At 45.1% G+C, this 15,932-nt stretch overlaps 1 pseudogene; it reads left to right on the forward strand.

Annotated features, from left to right (window-relative positions):
* The window catches only part of LOC129816056 (uncharacterized), a 122,920-nt pseudogene extending 107,661 nt beyond the window's left edge, over window positions 1–15,259 (forward strand).
* The last annotated feature ends 673 nt before the right edge of the window (window positions 15,260–15,932 follow it).

Consider the following 15,932-nt stretch of genomic DNA (forward strand, 5'->3'; position numbering starts at 1 on the left):
TGTCCTTCTGTTGATACAGTAGTCATTCGTTTATGCGTTTATGTATAGTCCTACTGTTGATATGGTAGTCACTAGTTTATGTGTTTATGTAAAGTCCTACTATTGATACGCTAGTCAAGGGTGACTATTATTGTATAATTGCATCGATGACGTCATCCCCGCAGTGACTGTACGTACATACCCCAACCAGAAGCCATGAATTACAGGCACATCCGCACTGAGCTAAAGGGTAGAGTTGCCGCCTTCAAGGAGTGGGACTCTAACCCGGAAGCTTATAAGAAATGCCACTATGCCCTCCAACGAACCATCAAACAGGCAAAACGTTAATATAGGACTAAGATCGAAGCGTTCTACACCGGAACTGACACTCGTCGGATGTGGCAGGGCTTGCAAACCATTACAGACTACAAAGGGGAGCACAGCTGAGTGCTGCCCAGGGACACGAGCCTACCAGATGAGCTAAACTACTTCTATTCTCACTTCGAGGAAAATAAAACTGAAATATACATGAGAGCACCAGCTGCTCCGGAAGACTGTGTGATCACGCTCTCCGCAGCCGATGTGAGTAAGACCTTTAAACAAGGCCGCAGGGCCAGACGGATTACCAGGACGTGTACTGCGAGCATGCGCTGTGTCTTCACTGACATTTTCAACCTCTCCCTGTCCGAGTCTGTAATACCAAGATGTTTTTAGCAGACCATCATAGTCCCTGTGCCCAAGAACACTAAGGTAACCTGCCTAAATGACTACCGACCCTCAGCACTCACGTCTGTAGCCATGAAGTGCTTTGAAAGGCTGGTAGTGGCTCACATCAACACCATTATCCAGAAACCCGAGATCCACTTCAATTTGCATACCAACAGATCCACAGATGATACAATCTCTATTGCACTCCACACTGCCCTTTCCCACCTGCACAAGTGGAACAGCTACAGTATGTGAGAATTTGACTCATTGACTACAGCTCAGCGTTCAACACCATAGTGCCCTCAAAGCTCATCAATAAGCTAAGGACCCTGGGACTAAACACCTCCCTCTGCAACTGGATCCTGGATTTCCTGACGGGCCGTCCCCAGGTGGTAAGGATAGGTAACAATACATCTGCCACACTGATCCTCAACACAGGGGCCCCTCATGGGTGCGTACTCAGTCCCCTCCTGTACTCCCTCTTCACTCATGACTGCACTGCCAGGCACAACTCCAACAGCATCATTAAGTTTGCCGATGACACAACCTGATCACTAACAACGACAAGACAGCCTATAGGGAGGAGGTCAGAGACCTGGCCGTGTGGAGCCAGGACAACAACCTCTCCCTCAACGTGATCAAGACAAAGGAAATGATTGTGGACTACGGGAAAAAGAGGACCGAGCATGCCCCCATTCTTATCTGCAGTGGAGCAGGTTGAGAGCTTCAAGTTCCTTGGTGTCCACATCACCAACAAACTAACATGGTCCAAACACACCAAGACAGTCGTGAAGAGGCCACGATAAAACCTATTCTCCCTCAGGAGACTGAAAAGATTTGACATGGGTCTTCACATCCTCAAAGGGTTCTACAGCTGCACCATCGTGAGCATCCTGACTGGTTGTATCACTGCCTGGTATGGCAACTGCTCGGCCTCAGACCGCAAGTCACTATAGAGTGTAGTGCGAATGGCCCAGTACATCACTGGGGCCAAGCTTCCTGCCTTCCAGGACCTCTATACCAGGTGGTGTCAGAAGAAGGCCTTAAAAATTGTGAAAGACTCCAGCCACCCTAGTCATAGACTGTACCGCACGGCAAGCTGTACCGGACAGCCAAGTCTAAGTCCAAGAGGCTTCTAAACAGCTTCTACCCCCAAGCCAAAAGACTCCTGAACATTTAATCAAATGGCTACCCAGACTATTTGCATAGCCCCCCCCCCCCCTCCCCCCCCCTCTCCCCTCCCCCCCTGCTTCTCTCTGTTGTTATCATCTATGCATAGTCACTTTAATAACTCTACCTACATGTACATATTACCTCAACTAACCAGTGCCCCCGAACATTGACTCTGTACCGGTACCCCCCTGTATATAGTCTCGCTATTGTTATTTTACTGCTGCTCTTTAATTGCTTGTTACTTTTCTTTTTTATTCTTATCAGTATTTTTTTTAACTGTGTTGTTGGTTAGGGGCTCGTGAGTAAGCATTTCACTGTAAGGTCTACACCTGTTGTATTCGGCGCATGTGACTAATACATTTTGATTTTATTTGACTGTGATATTCCATGTTACAAGCATGCACCAGTGTATCATAGCCCCTAGGTACTTCTGTAAATCAGAACCAACCACTAGGTACATCTGTAGATCAGAAAGGATTGGATAAAATGATATCAAAACCATTTCAGATCCACATGATGTGCATAGGGACTAGGGTCTAGGGCAGGGGTTGCCAATTGGGTCTAGGGACTAGGGTATAGGAGATAAGGTCTAGAGACTAGGCCTGGGATCTAGGGACTAGGGTCTAGGATATAGGGACTAGGGTCTAGGGCAAGGGTCCCCAATAGGGTCTAGAGACTAGGATCTAGGGACTAGGGCCCACACATGTATTCAGAAAACTTAACAACTCTTGTCATTGATGATTTCAACATGTGAACCATTGATATCTTGAACCAACATGTTGATACACACCCTTTAGTTGTGTTTGTCTAGTTTCTACCCGTTGGTAGTCCACATGTACACTGTTCCCAAAGCATCTCTTTCCATTGACTAGGTTCATGTCTTCTGAGCCAATGTGTGTCTCAAATGGCACCCTATTATCTATGTGCCCTTGTCAAATGTAGTTCACTACATAGGCAATAAGGAGCCATTTGGGACTTAGTTAATACAATGTGTGTTAACTTCTAAAGACTGAACTATGACTCCTATATATTCCACTGCTAAAAACTGAACTATGATTCCTATATATTCCACTCCTAAAGACTGAACTATGACTCCTATACATTCCACTGCTAAAGACAGAACTATGACTCCTATATATTCCACTGCTAAAGACAGAACAATGACTCCTGTATATTCCACTGCTAAAGACTGAACTAAGACTCCTCTATATTCCACTGTTAAAGACAGAACTATGACTCATGTATATTCTACTGCTAAAGACTGTTATGGTTTTGCTTCTCTACCGGTTTCTCCTCTCAGAGCAGTGAGGAGGTTTCTATGCAGTGCTACATCATGTCTTTCCCTCTGCTCCCGCTGCAGCCAGAGTGTCCACCAGCTGTGTCCAGAAGAGGGCAGTACTGGGTTACGAGACACTATCTGGGTATTCAACCGTAGTAATATTTTAACTGGTTATGCTAAATTTAAAGATAGCCATGTCATTTTCCTGACTACATTACATGGACACGAAAATGGTTAGTTGTATTTTCGGCTGGTTAGTTTTTCAGGTCAGGTCACATCACGTCAAATACTGAATGGTGAAAGCAATTATTCCATTAGTGTGGAACATCTCAGTAAATTGTGGAAAAAAACACAGAAAAAAACAAATTGTTTATAAATATGGGAAAGTCTGAGAGACATCTCTTTGTGTTTCTTGTTCATGTCTAGACGGAGGCGGTTGAGAGGAGGTGCAACCTCAATAACCGCGTGTGTGTGTGTGCGTGAGTTTGTGCGTGTGTGTGTTCGAGATATGCGACCTCGATGACCAGGAATCTGGTGGAAGTGTACAGGTCACAGAGCTAATTAACTATAAGATTCATGCAGCCAATTGACAGTATTTCCAATTATATTATAACGCCCTCGTAGTCACTGCGCTAGATTTAAAGGTACAATCTGGCATCGGGGAATCTTTTCAATGGTAATTTCAATTCTACATATTTACCCGTTAATAAAGCAAATCCCAGATTGTACCTTTAATGTAGGAGAGTGCCAGTAGGAAAGTGAAGAGGAGGTGGTGTAACGAGAGAAGGTTGCTTCTCTCTATGCTGGAAAACATTGTGAGAGTGTTTAGTTTAGACTCCTGAGAGGTTGCAGCATAGCAGGAAAAAGTAAAATCACTCATTTATTTTTCTGTAAACACTGAAAGCAATGCATAACAGATTTTAATTGAAAACATTCTAATATTGTTTCATCTATGTGGTTCTCTTAATCATGTTCCTTATTATCTGTTGCCCAAACACTGTGGCCAGATCGTAAGTGCAGCTTGCCATAAGAAGCAGAAGAAGCAGGCGCCCAGAAAAGGAGAGGTGTCAAGAGAGAAATCTGGCACAGAGAGGCAGAGGACGGACCGCGCCATCGTCATCAAGTCAGCGCTTTTACCCCTCCATCCCCCTATAACTCTCCGTCACTCTCTATACCCCTCTATCCATCCCCCTATAACTCTCCATCCCTCTCTATACCCCTCCATTCCCCTATAACTCTCTATCCCTCTCTATACCCCTCCATCCATCCCCCTATAACTCTCTATCCCTCTCTATACCCATCCATCCATCCCCCTATAACTCTCTATCCCTCTCTATACCCCTACATCCATCCCCCTATAACTCTCTATCCCTCTCTATACCCCTCCACCCCTCTCTATACCCCTCCATCTCTCTCTATACCCCTCCACCCCTCTCTATACCCCTCCACCCCTCTCTATACTCCTCCACCCCTCTCCATACCCTTCCATCTCTCTCTATACCCCTCCACCCCTCTCTATACTCCTCCACCCTTCTCCATACCCTTCCATCTCTCTCTATACCCCTCCACCCCTCTCTATACTCCTCCACCCCTCTCCATACCCTTCCATCTCTCTCTATACCCCTCCTCCCTCTCTATACTCCTCCACCCCTCTCCATACCCTTCCATCTCTCTCTATACTCCTCCACCCCTCTCCATACCCTTCCATCTCTCTCTATACCCCTCCACCCCTCTCTATACTCCTCCACCCCTCTCCATACCCTTCCATCTCTCTCTATACTCCTCCACCCCTCTCCATACCCTTCCATCTCTCTCTATACCCCTCCACCCCTCTCTATACCCCTCCACCCCTCTCTATACTCCTCCACCCCTCTCCATACCCTTCCATCTCTCTCTATACCCCTCCACCCCTCTCTATACTCCTCCACCCCTCTCCATACCCTTCCATCTCTCTCTATACCCCTCCACCCCTCTCTATACTCCTCCACCCCTCTCCATACCCTTCCATCTCTCTCTATACTCCTCCATCCCTCTCCATACCCCTCCATCTCTCTCTATACCCCTCCACCCCTCTCTATACCCCTCCAACCCTCTCTATACTCCTCCACCCCTCTCCATACCCTTCCATCTCTCTCTATACTCCTCCACCCCTCTATCTCTCTCTATACCCCTCCACCCCTCTCTATACTCCTCCACCCCTCTCCATACCCTTCCATCTCTCTCTATACTCCTCCACCCCTCTCCATACCCTTCCATCTCTCTCTATACTCCTCCACCCCTCTCCATACCCTTCCATCTCTCTCTATACCCCTCCACCCCTCTCTATACCCCTCCACCCCTCTCTATACCCCTCGACCCCTCTCCATACCCTTCCATCTCTCTCTATACCCCTCCACCCCTCTCTATACTCCTCCACCCCTCTCCATACCCTTCCATCTCTCTCTATACCCCTCCACCCCTCTCTATACTCCTCCACCCCTCTCCATACCCTTCCATCTCTCTCTATACCCCTCCACCCCTCTCTATACTCCTCCACCCCTCTCCATACCCTTCCATCTCTCTCTATACCCCTCCACCCCTCTCTATACTCCTCCACCCCTCTCCATACCCTTCCATCTCTCTCTATACTCCTCCACCCCTCTCCATACCCTTCCATCTCTCTCTATACCCTTCCATCTCTCTCTATACCCCTCCACCCCTCTCTATACTCCTCCACCCCTCTCCATACCCTTCCATCTCTCTCTATACTCCTCCACCCCTCTCCATACCCTTCCATCTCTCTCTATACCCCTCCACCCCTCTCTATACTCCTCCACCCCTCTCCATACCCTTCCATCTCTCTCTATACTCCTCCACCCCTCTCCATACCCTTCCATCTCTCTCTATACCCCTCCACCCCTCTCTATACCCCTCCACCCCTCTCTATACCCCTCCACCCCTCTCTATACTCCTCCACCCCTCTCCATACCCTTCCATCTCTCTCTATACCCCTCCACCCCTCTCAATACTCCTCCACTCCTCTCCATACCCTTTCATCTCTCTCTATACCCCTCCACCCCTCTCTATACTCCTCCACCCCTCTCCATACCCTTCCATCTCTCTCTATACTCCTCCATCCCTCTGTGTGTCATTCTGGGTAAGTCTCTAAAAGCTTTGCAACATTTACACATTATTATTTAAAAAATGCTTTAAGCTCTGTTAAGTTGTTTGTTGATCGTTGCTCGACAGCTCCCATCTTGCCATAGGTTTTCAAGATGATTTAAGTCAAAACTGTAACTAGGCCACTCAGGAACATTCAATGTCATCTTGGTAAGCAACTCCAGTGTATATTATTTTGCCTTGTGTTATTGTCCTGTTGAAAGGTAAATGTCTCCCAGAGTCTGGTGGAAAGCAGACTGAACCAGGTTTTCCTCTAGGACTTTGCATTCGCTCAGCTCTATTCCGCTTCTTTTTATCCTAAATTCTCTAGTTCTTGTCGATGACAAGCATACCCATAACATGATGCAGCCACCACCATGCTTGAAGGTATGAAGATTGGTACTCAGTGATGTGTTGTGTTGGATTTGCCCCAAATGTAACACTGTATTTACGATAGAAAGGTAATTTCTTTGCCACATTTTTTGCTAAATTACTTTAGTGCCTTAATGCAAATGAGATGCATGTTTTGGGATATTTGTATTCTGTACAGCACTTCCTTCTTTTCACTCTGTCATTTAGGTTATTGCTGTTGTTGATCCATCCTCAGTTTTCTCCTATCAGAGCCATTCAACTCTGTAACTTTTTTTAAATCACAATTGGACTCAAGGTGAAATCCCTGAGCGGTTTCCTTCCTCTCCGGCAACTGAGTTATGAAGGACACCTGTATTTTGTAGTGACTGGGTGTATTGATATACCATCCAAAGTGTAATTATAAACTTCACCATGCTCAAAGCAATATTCAACGTGTGCTTTTTAAAATTTTTACCCATCTACCAACAGGCTCCCTTCTTCGCGAGGCATTGGGAAACCTCCCTGATCTTTGTGGTTGAATCTGTGTTTGAAATTCCATGGTGGATTGAGGGTCCTTACAGATAATTGTATGTTTGGAGTACAAAGATGAGGTAGTCAGTCACAAATCATGTTAAACAGTATTATTGCACCCAGAGTGAGTCCATGCAACTTATTATGTGACTTGTTAAGCACATTTTTACTCCCGAACATATTTTGACTTGCCATGACAAAGGGATTGAATTCGTATTTACTCAAGACATTTCAGCTTTTAATTTTTATAACAATTTGTAAGCACTTCTAAAAACATTATTTCACTTTGACATTATGGGGTATTGTGTGTAGCCCAGAGACACAAAATCTAAATGTAATACATGTTTTATTCAGGCTGGAACACAACAAAATGTGGAAAAAGTCAAGGGGTGTGTATACTTTCTGAAGGCACTGTATATTGTATGAATTCAGGAGGTCAGACAATCATAGTTAAGTTACTATTTTCTTTCAAAATTGACATTCATACAAATGCAGGAGACTCTAATGGATATGTGTACATGTTCTGCTTCGTCTCCAAGTCCCTACCAGATCATTATCTCTCCGTCATGCTGCCCCTAAAATTAGGCCTGCAGAGTGGCAGCTCAGCAGTATGATTGCTTCTATCCGAGTCACTAACGTAAATACAGGCAGCGGAGAGAGAGAGAGAGAGAAAGATGGAAAGAGAGAGTTAGATGAGAGGGAGAGAGTTAGAGATGGAGAGAGAGAGACAGAGGGTAGAGAGAGAGAACGAGAACAAGACAACGAGAGAGGAGGGGTTGTGCCGGTTTCTACTGAAAACAGACAGGAAAGGCCCTGGACTGGAGCTACTTTTCAACCAAGCCAACATGCTGGTCCAGAGTATCATATCCATCACATGGTCCATTGAGCCTGATTGTTGTACATTCAGACTGCCGTTCCAGTCCTGTTTGATGCTCATGACGTTGGTTTGTCCTTGTTGCAGGATCATGACCCATCACAACCAGACCACCCAGGAGATAGGACGTCCGTCGGACCTTCTGGTCGGGATTCGGGCCTTCACTGCCAGCCTGCACAACCTGTCATGTTACCTCAGTCTGGATGTCACTAGGCTGTTGAAGAATGTCCTGCTGCATTAGACGCTGGACTCGTACGGGAGACAGTCAATCACTACACCGTATACGAACTGGTAAAGTCTGACACACACATGCACACACACATATATATATATAAACTCAAACACACACAAGCACAACCACTGTACAGAGGACAGTGCATCACAATACTCTACACTGACTCATACAGGCTGACTCATACAGGCTGACTCATACATAGACACATCCACATAGACAGGGCTGAATTAGAGCAGGTTAAGAGCTTCTAGTTCCTCTGTATCCAAGTGGTCTAAACACATGCACACAGTCGTGAAGAAGGCCTCTCCCCATAAGGAGGTTGAAAAAGTTTGGCATGGGCCCTCAAATCCTCAAAAAAAGTTATACAGCTGTACCATTGAGAGCATTTTTACTGGCTGCATGACTGCTACGGCAATAGCACCGCCTCGATCACGGCGCAGCTACAGAGGGTGGTGCAGACAGCCCAGTACATCACTGGGGCCGAGCTCCCTGCCATCCAGGACCTCTATATCAGGCAGTGTGGTAGGAAGGCCCGGAAAATCCTTAAAGACTCCAACCACCCAAACCATCTCTGCTTTCGCATGGCAAGCGGTACCGGTGCAACAGGTCTGGCACCAACAGGCTCTTGAACAGCTTCTATCCCCAAGCAATAAGACTGATAACAAAATAGCGGCACAGACTATCTGAGTAAAATAAAGTAAAATCAATCGTTTTTTCTAAGTGGTGAGTGAATGATTTGATACAAGGCGGGACATGATTGTTTCGTTGCGATTCAAAGGGTCAAAAGGCAGGACCTTCCGGCACAATCCGGGACATGTAGTCACCCTAAGTTTATTCTACCTATAAGTTTATTCTACCTGGTGGTAGCCCTGTGTAGTAGCTGTGGTTCAGTAAGAGCTTTACTTGGTAAGTACTGTCACGTTCGTCATAAGGAGTAGACCAAGATGCAGCAGGATATACTGGGCCATGGAGGCTCACTGGAGGTCTGGAGTGTAGAGCTGGCACAGGATATACTGGGCCGTGGAGGCTCACTGGAGGTCTGGAGTGTAGAGCTGGCACAGGATATACTGGGCCGTGGAGGCTCACTGGAGGTCTGGAGCGTGGAGCTGGCACAGGATATACTGGGCCGTGGAGGCTCACTGGAGGTCTGGAGTGTAGAGCTGGCACAGGATATACTGGGCCGTGGAGGCTCACTGGAGGTCTGGAGCGTGGAGCTGGCACAGGATATACTGGGCCGTGGAGGCTCACTGGAGGTCTGGAGTGTAGAGCTGGCACAGGATATACTGGGCCGTGGAGGCTCACTGGAGGTCTGGAGCGTGGAGCTGGCACAGGATATACTGGGCCGTGGAGGCTCACTGGAGGTCTGGAGTGTAGAGCTGGCACAGGATATACTGGGCCATGGAGGCTCACTGGAGGTCTGGAGTGTAGAGCTGGCACAGGATATACTGGGCCATGGAGGCGCACAGGAGGTCTGGAGCGTAGAGCTGGCACAGGATATACTGGGCCATGGAGGCGCACAGGAGGTCTGGAGTGTAGAGCTGGCACAACGCGCCCTGGCTGGATGCTCACTTTAGCCCGGCAAGTGCAGGGCGCTGGCACAGGATGCACAGTGCTGTGAAGGCGCACTGGCGACACAGTGAGTAGAGCCGGCGCTGGATATCCTGGACCGAGGAGGCGTACTGGAGACCAGGAGCGCTGAGCCGGCACAACCCGTCCTGGCTGGATGCTCACTTTCGCACGGCAAGTGCGAGGAGCTGGCACAGACAGGGCTGTGGATGCGCACTGGGGAGACATTGCGTATCTCCGCAAAACATGGTGCCTGACTGGTCCCACGCTCCTCACGTCGACTGTCTTGCTCCAGACACCAAAACATCCACTCTACCTCATCACTCCCCTCAACTATCTCACAATACTCCTCGCTCAGTCTATCCCAATAATCCTCTTTGCTCTCAGACTCGCCTCTCTGCTTCTCCGACCAACCCATGTGCCCCCCCCCAAAAAACATTTTTGGGGCTGCCTCTCGGGCTTCCGTCGTGGTCGTGAACTTCGGAGTCGCCGTTGATCCTCCTGCGTCTGCTTCCATGGAAGGCTTTCGTCTCCTGCCATTATCTCCTCCCAAGTCCAGGATATCTTCTCCTCCTGGCCACGCTGCTTGGTTCGTTTGTGGTAGGATCTTCTGTCACGATCGTCATAAGGAGTGGACCAAGATGCAGCGTGGTATGTTTCCATCCTTTATTATGGGATAGAAAACTTCAAAGAACAAAAACAACAAAATGAACAAACGAAACGTGAAGCTATAATAATGCTCACAGGCAACTAAACATAGACAAGATCCCACAACGCACAATGGGAAAATGGCTACCTAAATATGATCCCCAATCAGAGACAACGATAAACAGCTGCCTCTGATTGGGAACCATACTAGGCCAACATAGAAATATAATTCACCTAGATAACCCACCCTTAATCACCCCGCGACCTAACCAACATAGAGAAATAAAGCTCTGTATGGTCAGGGCGCGACAATACAGCTGTTACGGCTGTCCTCGCTGACAGAAGGTGTGGACCAAAACGCAGAGTGGTTAGTGTTCATTCTTTTAATGAAAGTCAACAAAACGCTTCAAAATACAAAAAAAACAACCAACGTGACAAAACCGAAACCGTCCTGTGTGGCAACAAAACCTCCACAGGAACAAACACCCACAAAACACAAGTGAAACCCTGGCTGCCTAAGTATGATTCTCAATCAGGGATAACGATTGACAGCTGTCTCTGATTGAGAATCATACCAGGCCGAACGCAAAATCCCAACATAGAAAATCAACCATAGACAACCCACCCAACTCACGCCCTGACCAACTAAAATAAATACAAAACAAAGGAAAACAGGTCAGGAACGTGACAACAGTTGAAGTCGGAAGTTTACATACACGTTAGCCAAATACATTTAAACTCAGTTTTTCACAATTCCTGACATTTAATCCTAGTAAAAATTCCCTGTCTTAGGTCAGTTAGGATCACCACTTTATTTTAAGAATGTGAAATGTCAGAATAATATTAATAATAACAAAGAGAATGATTCATTTCAGCTATTATTTCTTTCATCTTATTCCCAGTTGGTCAGAAGTTTACAAACACTCAATTAGTATTTGGTAGCATTGCCTTAAAATTGTTTAACTTGGGTCAAACATTTCGGGTAGCCTTCCACAAGCTTCCCACAATAAGTTGGGTGAATTTTGGCCCATTCCTCCTGACAGAGCTGGTGTAACTGAGTTAGGTTTATTGGCCTCCTTGCGCACACACGCTTTTTCAGTTCTGCCCACACATTTTCTATGGGATTGAGGTCAGGGCTTTGTGATGGCCACTCCAAAACCTTGACTTAGTTGTCAAGCCATTTTGCCACAACTTTGGAAGTATGCTTGGGGTCATTGTCCATTTGGAAGACCCATTTGCGACTAAGCTCTAACTTCCTGACTGATGTCTTGAGATATTGCTTCAATATATCCACAGAATTGATTCTGCCACCCCCGTGCTTCACGTTTGGGATGGTGTTCTTCGGCTTGCAAGCCTCCCCCTTTTTCCTCCAAACATAACGATGGTCATTTTGGCCAAACAAGTTTATTTTTGTTTCATCAGACAAGAGGACATTTCTCCAAAAAATACGATCTTTGTCCCCATGTGCAGTTGCAAACCGTAGTCTGGCTTTTTTATGGTGGTTTTGGAGCAGTGGCTTCTTCCTTGCTGAGCGTTTTTTCCAGGTTATGTCGATATAGGACTCGTTTTACTGTGGATATAGATACTTTCTTACCTGTTTCCCCCAGCATCTTCACAAGGTCCTTTGCTGTTGTTCTGGGATTGATTTGCACTTTTCGCACCAAAGTACGTTCATCTCTAGGAGACAGAACGCGTCTCCTTCCTGAGCGGTATGACGGCTGCGTGGTCCCATGGTGTTTATACTTGTGTACTATTGTTTGTACAGATGAATGTGGTACCTTCAGGCATTTGGAAATTGCTCCCAAGGATGAACCAGACTTGTGAAGGTCTACAATTTTTTTCTGAGGTCTTGGCTGATTTCTTTTGATTTTCCCATGATGTCAAGCAAAGAGGCACTAAGTTTGAAAGTAGGCCTTGAAATACATCCACAGGTACACCTCCAATTGACTCAAATGATGTCAATTAGCCTATCAGAAGCTTCTAAATCCATGACATCGTTTTCTGGAATTTTCCAAGCTGTTAAAAGGCACAGTCAACTTAGTGTATGTAAACTTCTAACCCACTGGAATTGTGATACAGTGAATTATAAGTGAAATAATCTGTCTGTAAACAATTGTTGGAAAATGACTTGTGTCATGCACAGAGTAGATGTCCTAACCGACTTGCGGAAACTATGGTTTGTTAACAAGAAATGTGTGGAGTGGTTGAAAAACAAGTTTTAATTACTCCAACCTCAGTGTATGTAAACTTCCGACTTCAACTGTACATAGCTGAATGTAGGTTGGATTGAATTAAGCCACAGTCTAAACTACAGTCTAAACAACAGTATAACAGTCTAACATAGCACATCCATATTCTTCACGTCATCCCTAATCTGCCCAGAGATGCAGGTCCTGGCCCAGCTGATTGGTCCATATGGACGGTCTCAAATTCCTCAGTGAGAACCGGATGTGGCATATCACCTCATGAACTGGAGAACTGGGGGTAGGATTAAGCGTCAAACAATTACAGGTGGCTCATAAATATCTGACAGTGGCCTGATCTGCAGCTGTGGAACTATGAAGTCAGTTCTACTCACCTCACCCAGTCCAAAAGAGAAGGTAGTTGTGACCGAAACATCCCCTTTCAGTATCTCTATCCCATGGATAGATAATCCCATGGAGTGTTACAGCCTCCCACATCCCATGGAGTGTTACAGCCTCCATCCACATACAGTCTGATCTCTTGATCAATATGTTAGAACTCTTACAGTACATGATAGAAAGTTGACAATAAGATTGAACTTGACATCAACTTTGCGATTACACTCTTAACCTGGTAGTTTGACAGTATCCAAGATTTCTGTCCTTCCCTCCTTCTTCCTCTCCTCTCCTCTTCTCTCCCCTCGTTTCATATTTTTCTCTTTCTTCCCCAATTTCCTCTTCCTCTCCTATTCCTATCCTTTCTTTTATCTTATTCTCTTTTTCCTCTCCTCTCCTTTCCTCCCCTCTCACCTTCCTCTCTTCTCTTGTCTTCTCTTGTCTCCTTTCCTTTAATCGTATTATCTTTCTCTCCTCTCATCTTATTCTCTTTCTCCTCTCCCTCTCTTCTCCTCTCCTCTTCCTCTCCTCCTCTCTCACCTTCTCTCCTCTCCTCTTATCTTATTCAGTTTCTCCTCTCCTGTTCCTCTCCTCTCTTCTCATTTATATCGTATTCTCTTTCTCCTCTCCTCTTCCTCTCCTTACCTCTTTCGCCTCGCTTTCTTTCCTGTCAGAAACTAGAGATAGAGAACATGGACATGCTGTTTCAGATGAAAGCTAACGTTGACAAGCCTGAGGCCATGGCTAACCTCCAGAAGAGAGTGCCTGGTAAGACACACACAGACAGACGGACGGGACGGGACGAGACGAGACGACTAGCTGAGGAAGAGAAACAGAGTGAAGATGAGGAAACAGTCAAAAGGTATCACTCACTCCAAGAAGAATGCTTTATCAGTTGCAAGGAGAATTATGATGTGAAACCCCTCAAGCTTCAATAGGGTTGAAACCTGTCTGAGATCCATGTCCTGTCACGACATATTTATCACTCCAAACAGAATGCCTTAGAAATTTATTTAACTTCAGGATTGGTGGGTCCCCTGCGGGACGGTTGAGCTAACGTATGCTAATGTGAATAGCATGAGGTTGTAAGTAACAAGAACATTTCCCAGGACATAGACATATCTGATATTGGCAGAAAGCTTAAATTATTGTTAATCTAACTGCACTGTCCAATTTACAGTAGCTATTACAGTGAAATAATACCATGCTATTGTTTGAGGAGAGTGCACAATTTTGAAAGTTATTTCAGCCTCTGAATTTCAACCTTTTAAAATGTTCCCCTACAACAACATACCCAAATCTAACTGCCTGTAGCTCAGGCCCTGAAGAAAGCATACGAATATTCTTGGTACCATTTGAAAGGAAACACTTTGAAGTTTGTGGAAATGTGAAAGGATTGTAGGAGAATTTAACACATTAGATCTGGTAAAAGATAATACAAAGAAAAAAACTATTTTTTTTGTATTTTTTTTTGGTACCATCATCTTTGAAATGCAAGAGAAAGGCAACAACGAATTATTCCAGCCCAGGTGTAATTTATATTTTGGCCACTAGATGTCAGCTGTGTATGTTTCAGACTGATCCAACGAACCATTGCATTTCTGTTCAAAATGTTGTATCAAGACTGTCCAAATGTGCCTAATTTGTTTATTAAAGAACACCACTGTTCTGAATCTAAATATTCTTGAATCAATACTAGCTTGAGATCTGCATGTGTAACTGGAGCTTTGGTGGAAATCTCCCACTCCCATTGACGTCACTTCATGACCTACTGTAGAGTTACCTAAGGGAGATATTCCTGGTCTCCTCTTCCAGAATGTTCTGAAGAGGATGATGTAAGACACACTACCACTTATGATATACTGAATGGAGAATTTGGTAGTACTTTACCTTATAGCATGGTAATAACAGGGTAATAACCATGTTATTATTAGGTCATTATTATTAGTAACCAGTAGTAGTTTGTTAATTTCAGTCTTTTTGGGCATAGGCTTGTTGTGTGTATTGTTTAAGTCATGTTATAACAGTGTAAAGTCAGTTGTCATAAGGTGACTCCAGCTGCCATGAAAATCTCCTGACCCAAGGTATGACCAATCTAATCTCTCTGTTCCCTGTCTTCAGCTCATGCACAAGCTGATGAGCCCATTGAGAGCCTGAGGGACCTGGTTTCCCCTCAAACAGACATCAAGGTACAGTAGAAACATTTTACATCAGCCCTGGTCTAGAGTAGAGTTTTGATGTTAACATCCAGATGTCAGGAACGGCTAAAATATCACAGCAAATGCTCTGTTTTTTCATACATACAGTGTTCCCTATATAGATTCATTTCAGAATGTGCGAACATGTAGGCCTACATGCATGTTTTGTTGACCATTGGATAGAATACACTAGAACAGAATAGATAGAACGGAACGGAACATAATACAATAGAACACATGTCTTTATTTTAACTAGGCAAGTCAGTTAAGGACAAATTTTTCTTTACAGTGACGGCCTACCCGGCCAAATCCGGTACTGCAGTGACACCTCTTGCACTGAGATGCAGTGTCTTAGACCACTGCGCCATTCTGGAGCCCAGCAGAATGGAATACAACAGAACAGAATACAATAGAACAGAATACAATAGAACAGCATACAATAGAACAGAATACAACAGAACAGAATACAATAGAACATAACACAATAGAACAGAATACACCAGAACGGAATACAACAGAACGGAATACAATAGAACGGAATACAATAGAACAGAATACAACAGAACAGAATACAATAGAACACAATAGAACAAAATACAACAGAACAGAACAGAATATAATACAACAGAATACAACAGAATACAACAGAATAGAACATAATGGAACATGATAG

The sequence above is a fragment of the Salvelinus fontinalis genome, chromosome 18, assembly GCF_029448725.1.
Source record: "Salvelinus fontinalis isolate EN_2023a chromosome 18, ASM2944872v1, whole genome shotgun sequence".
NCBI lineage: Eukaryota > Metazoa > Chordata > Actinopteri > Salmoniformes > Salmonidae > Salvelinus > Salvelinus fontinalis.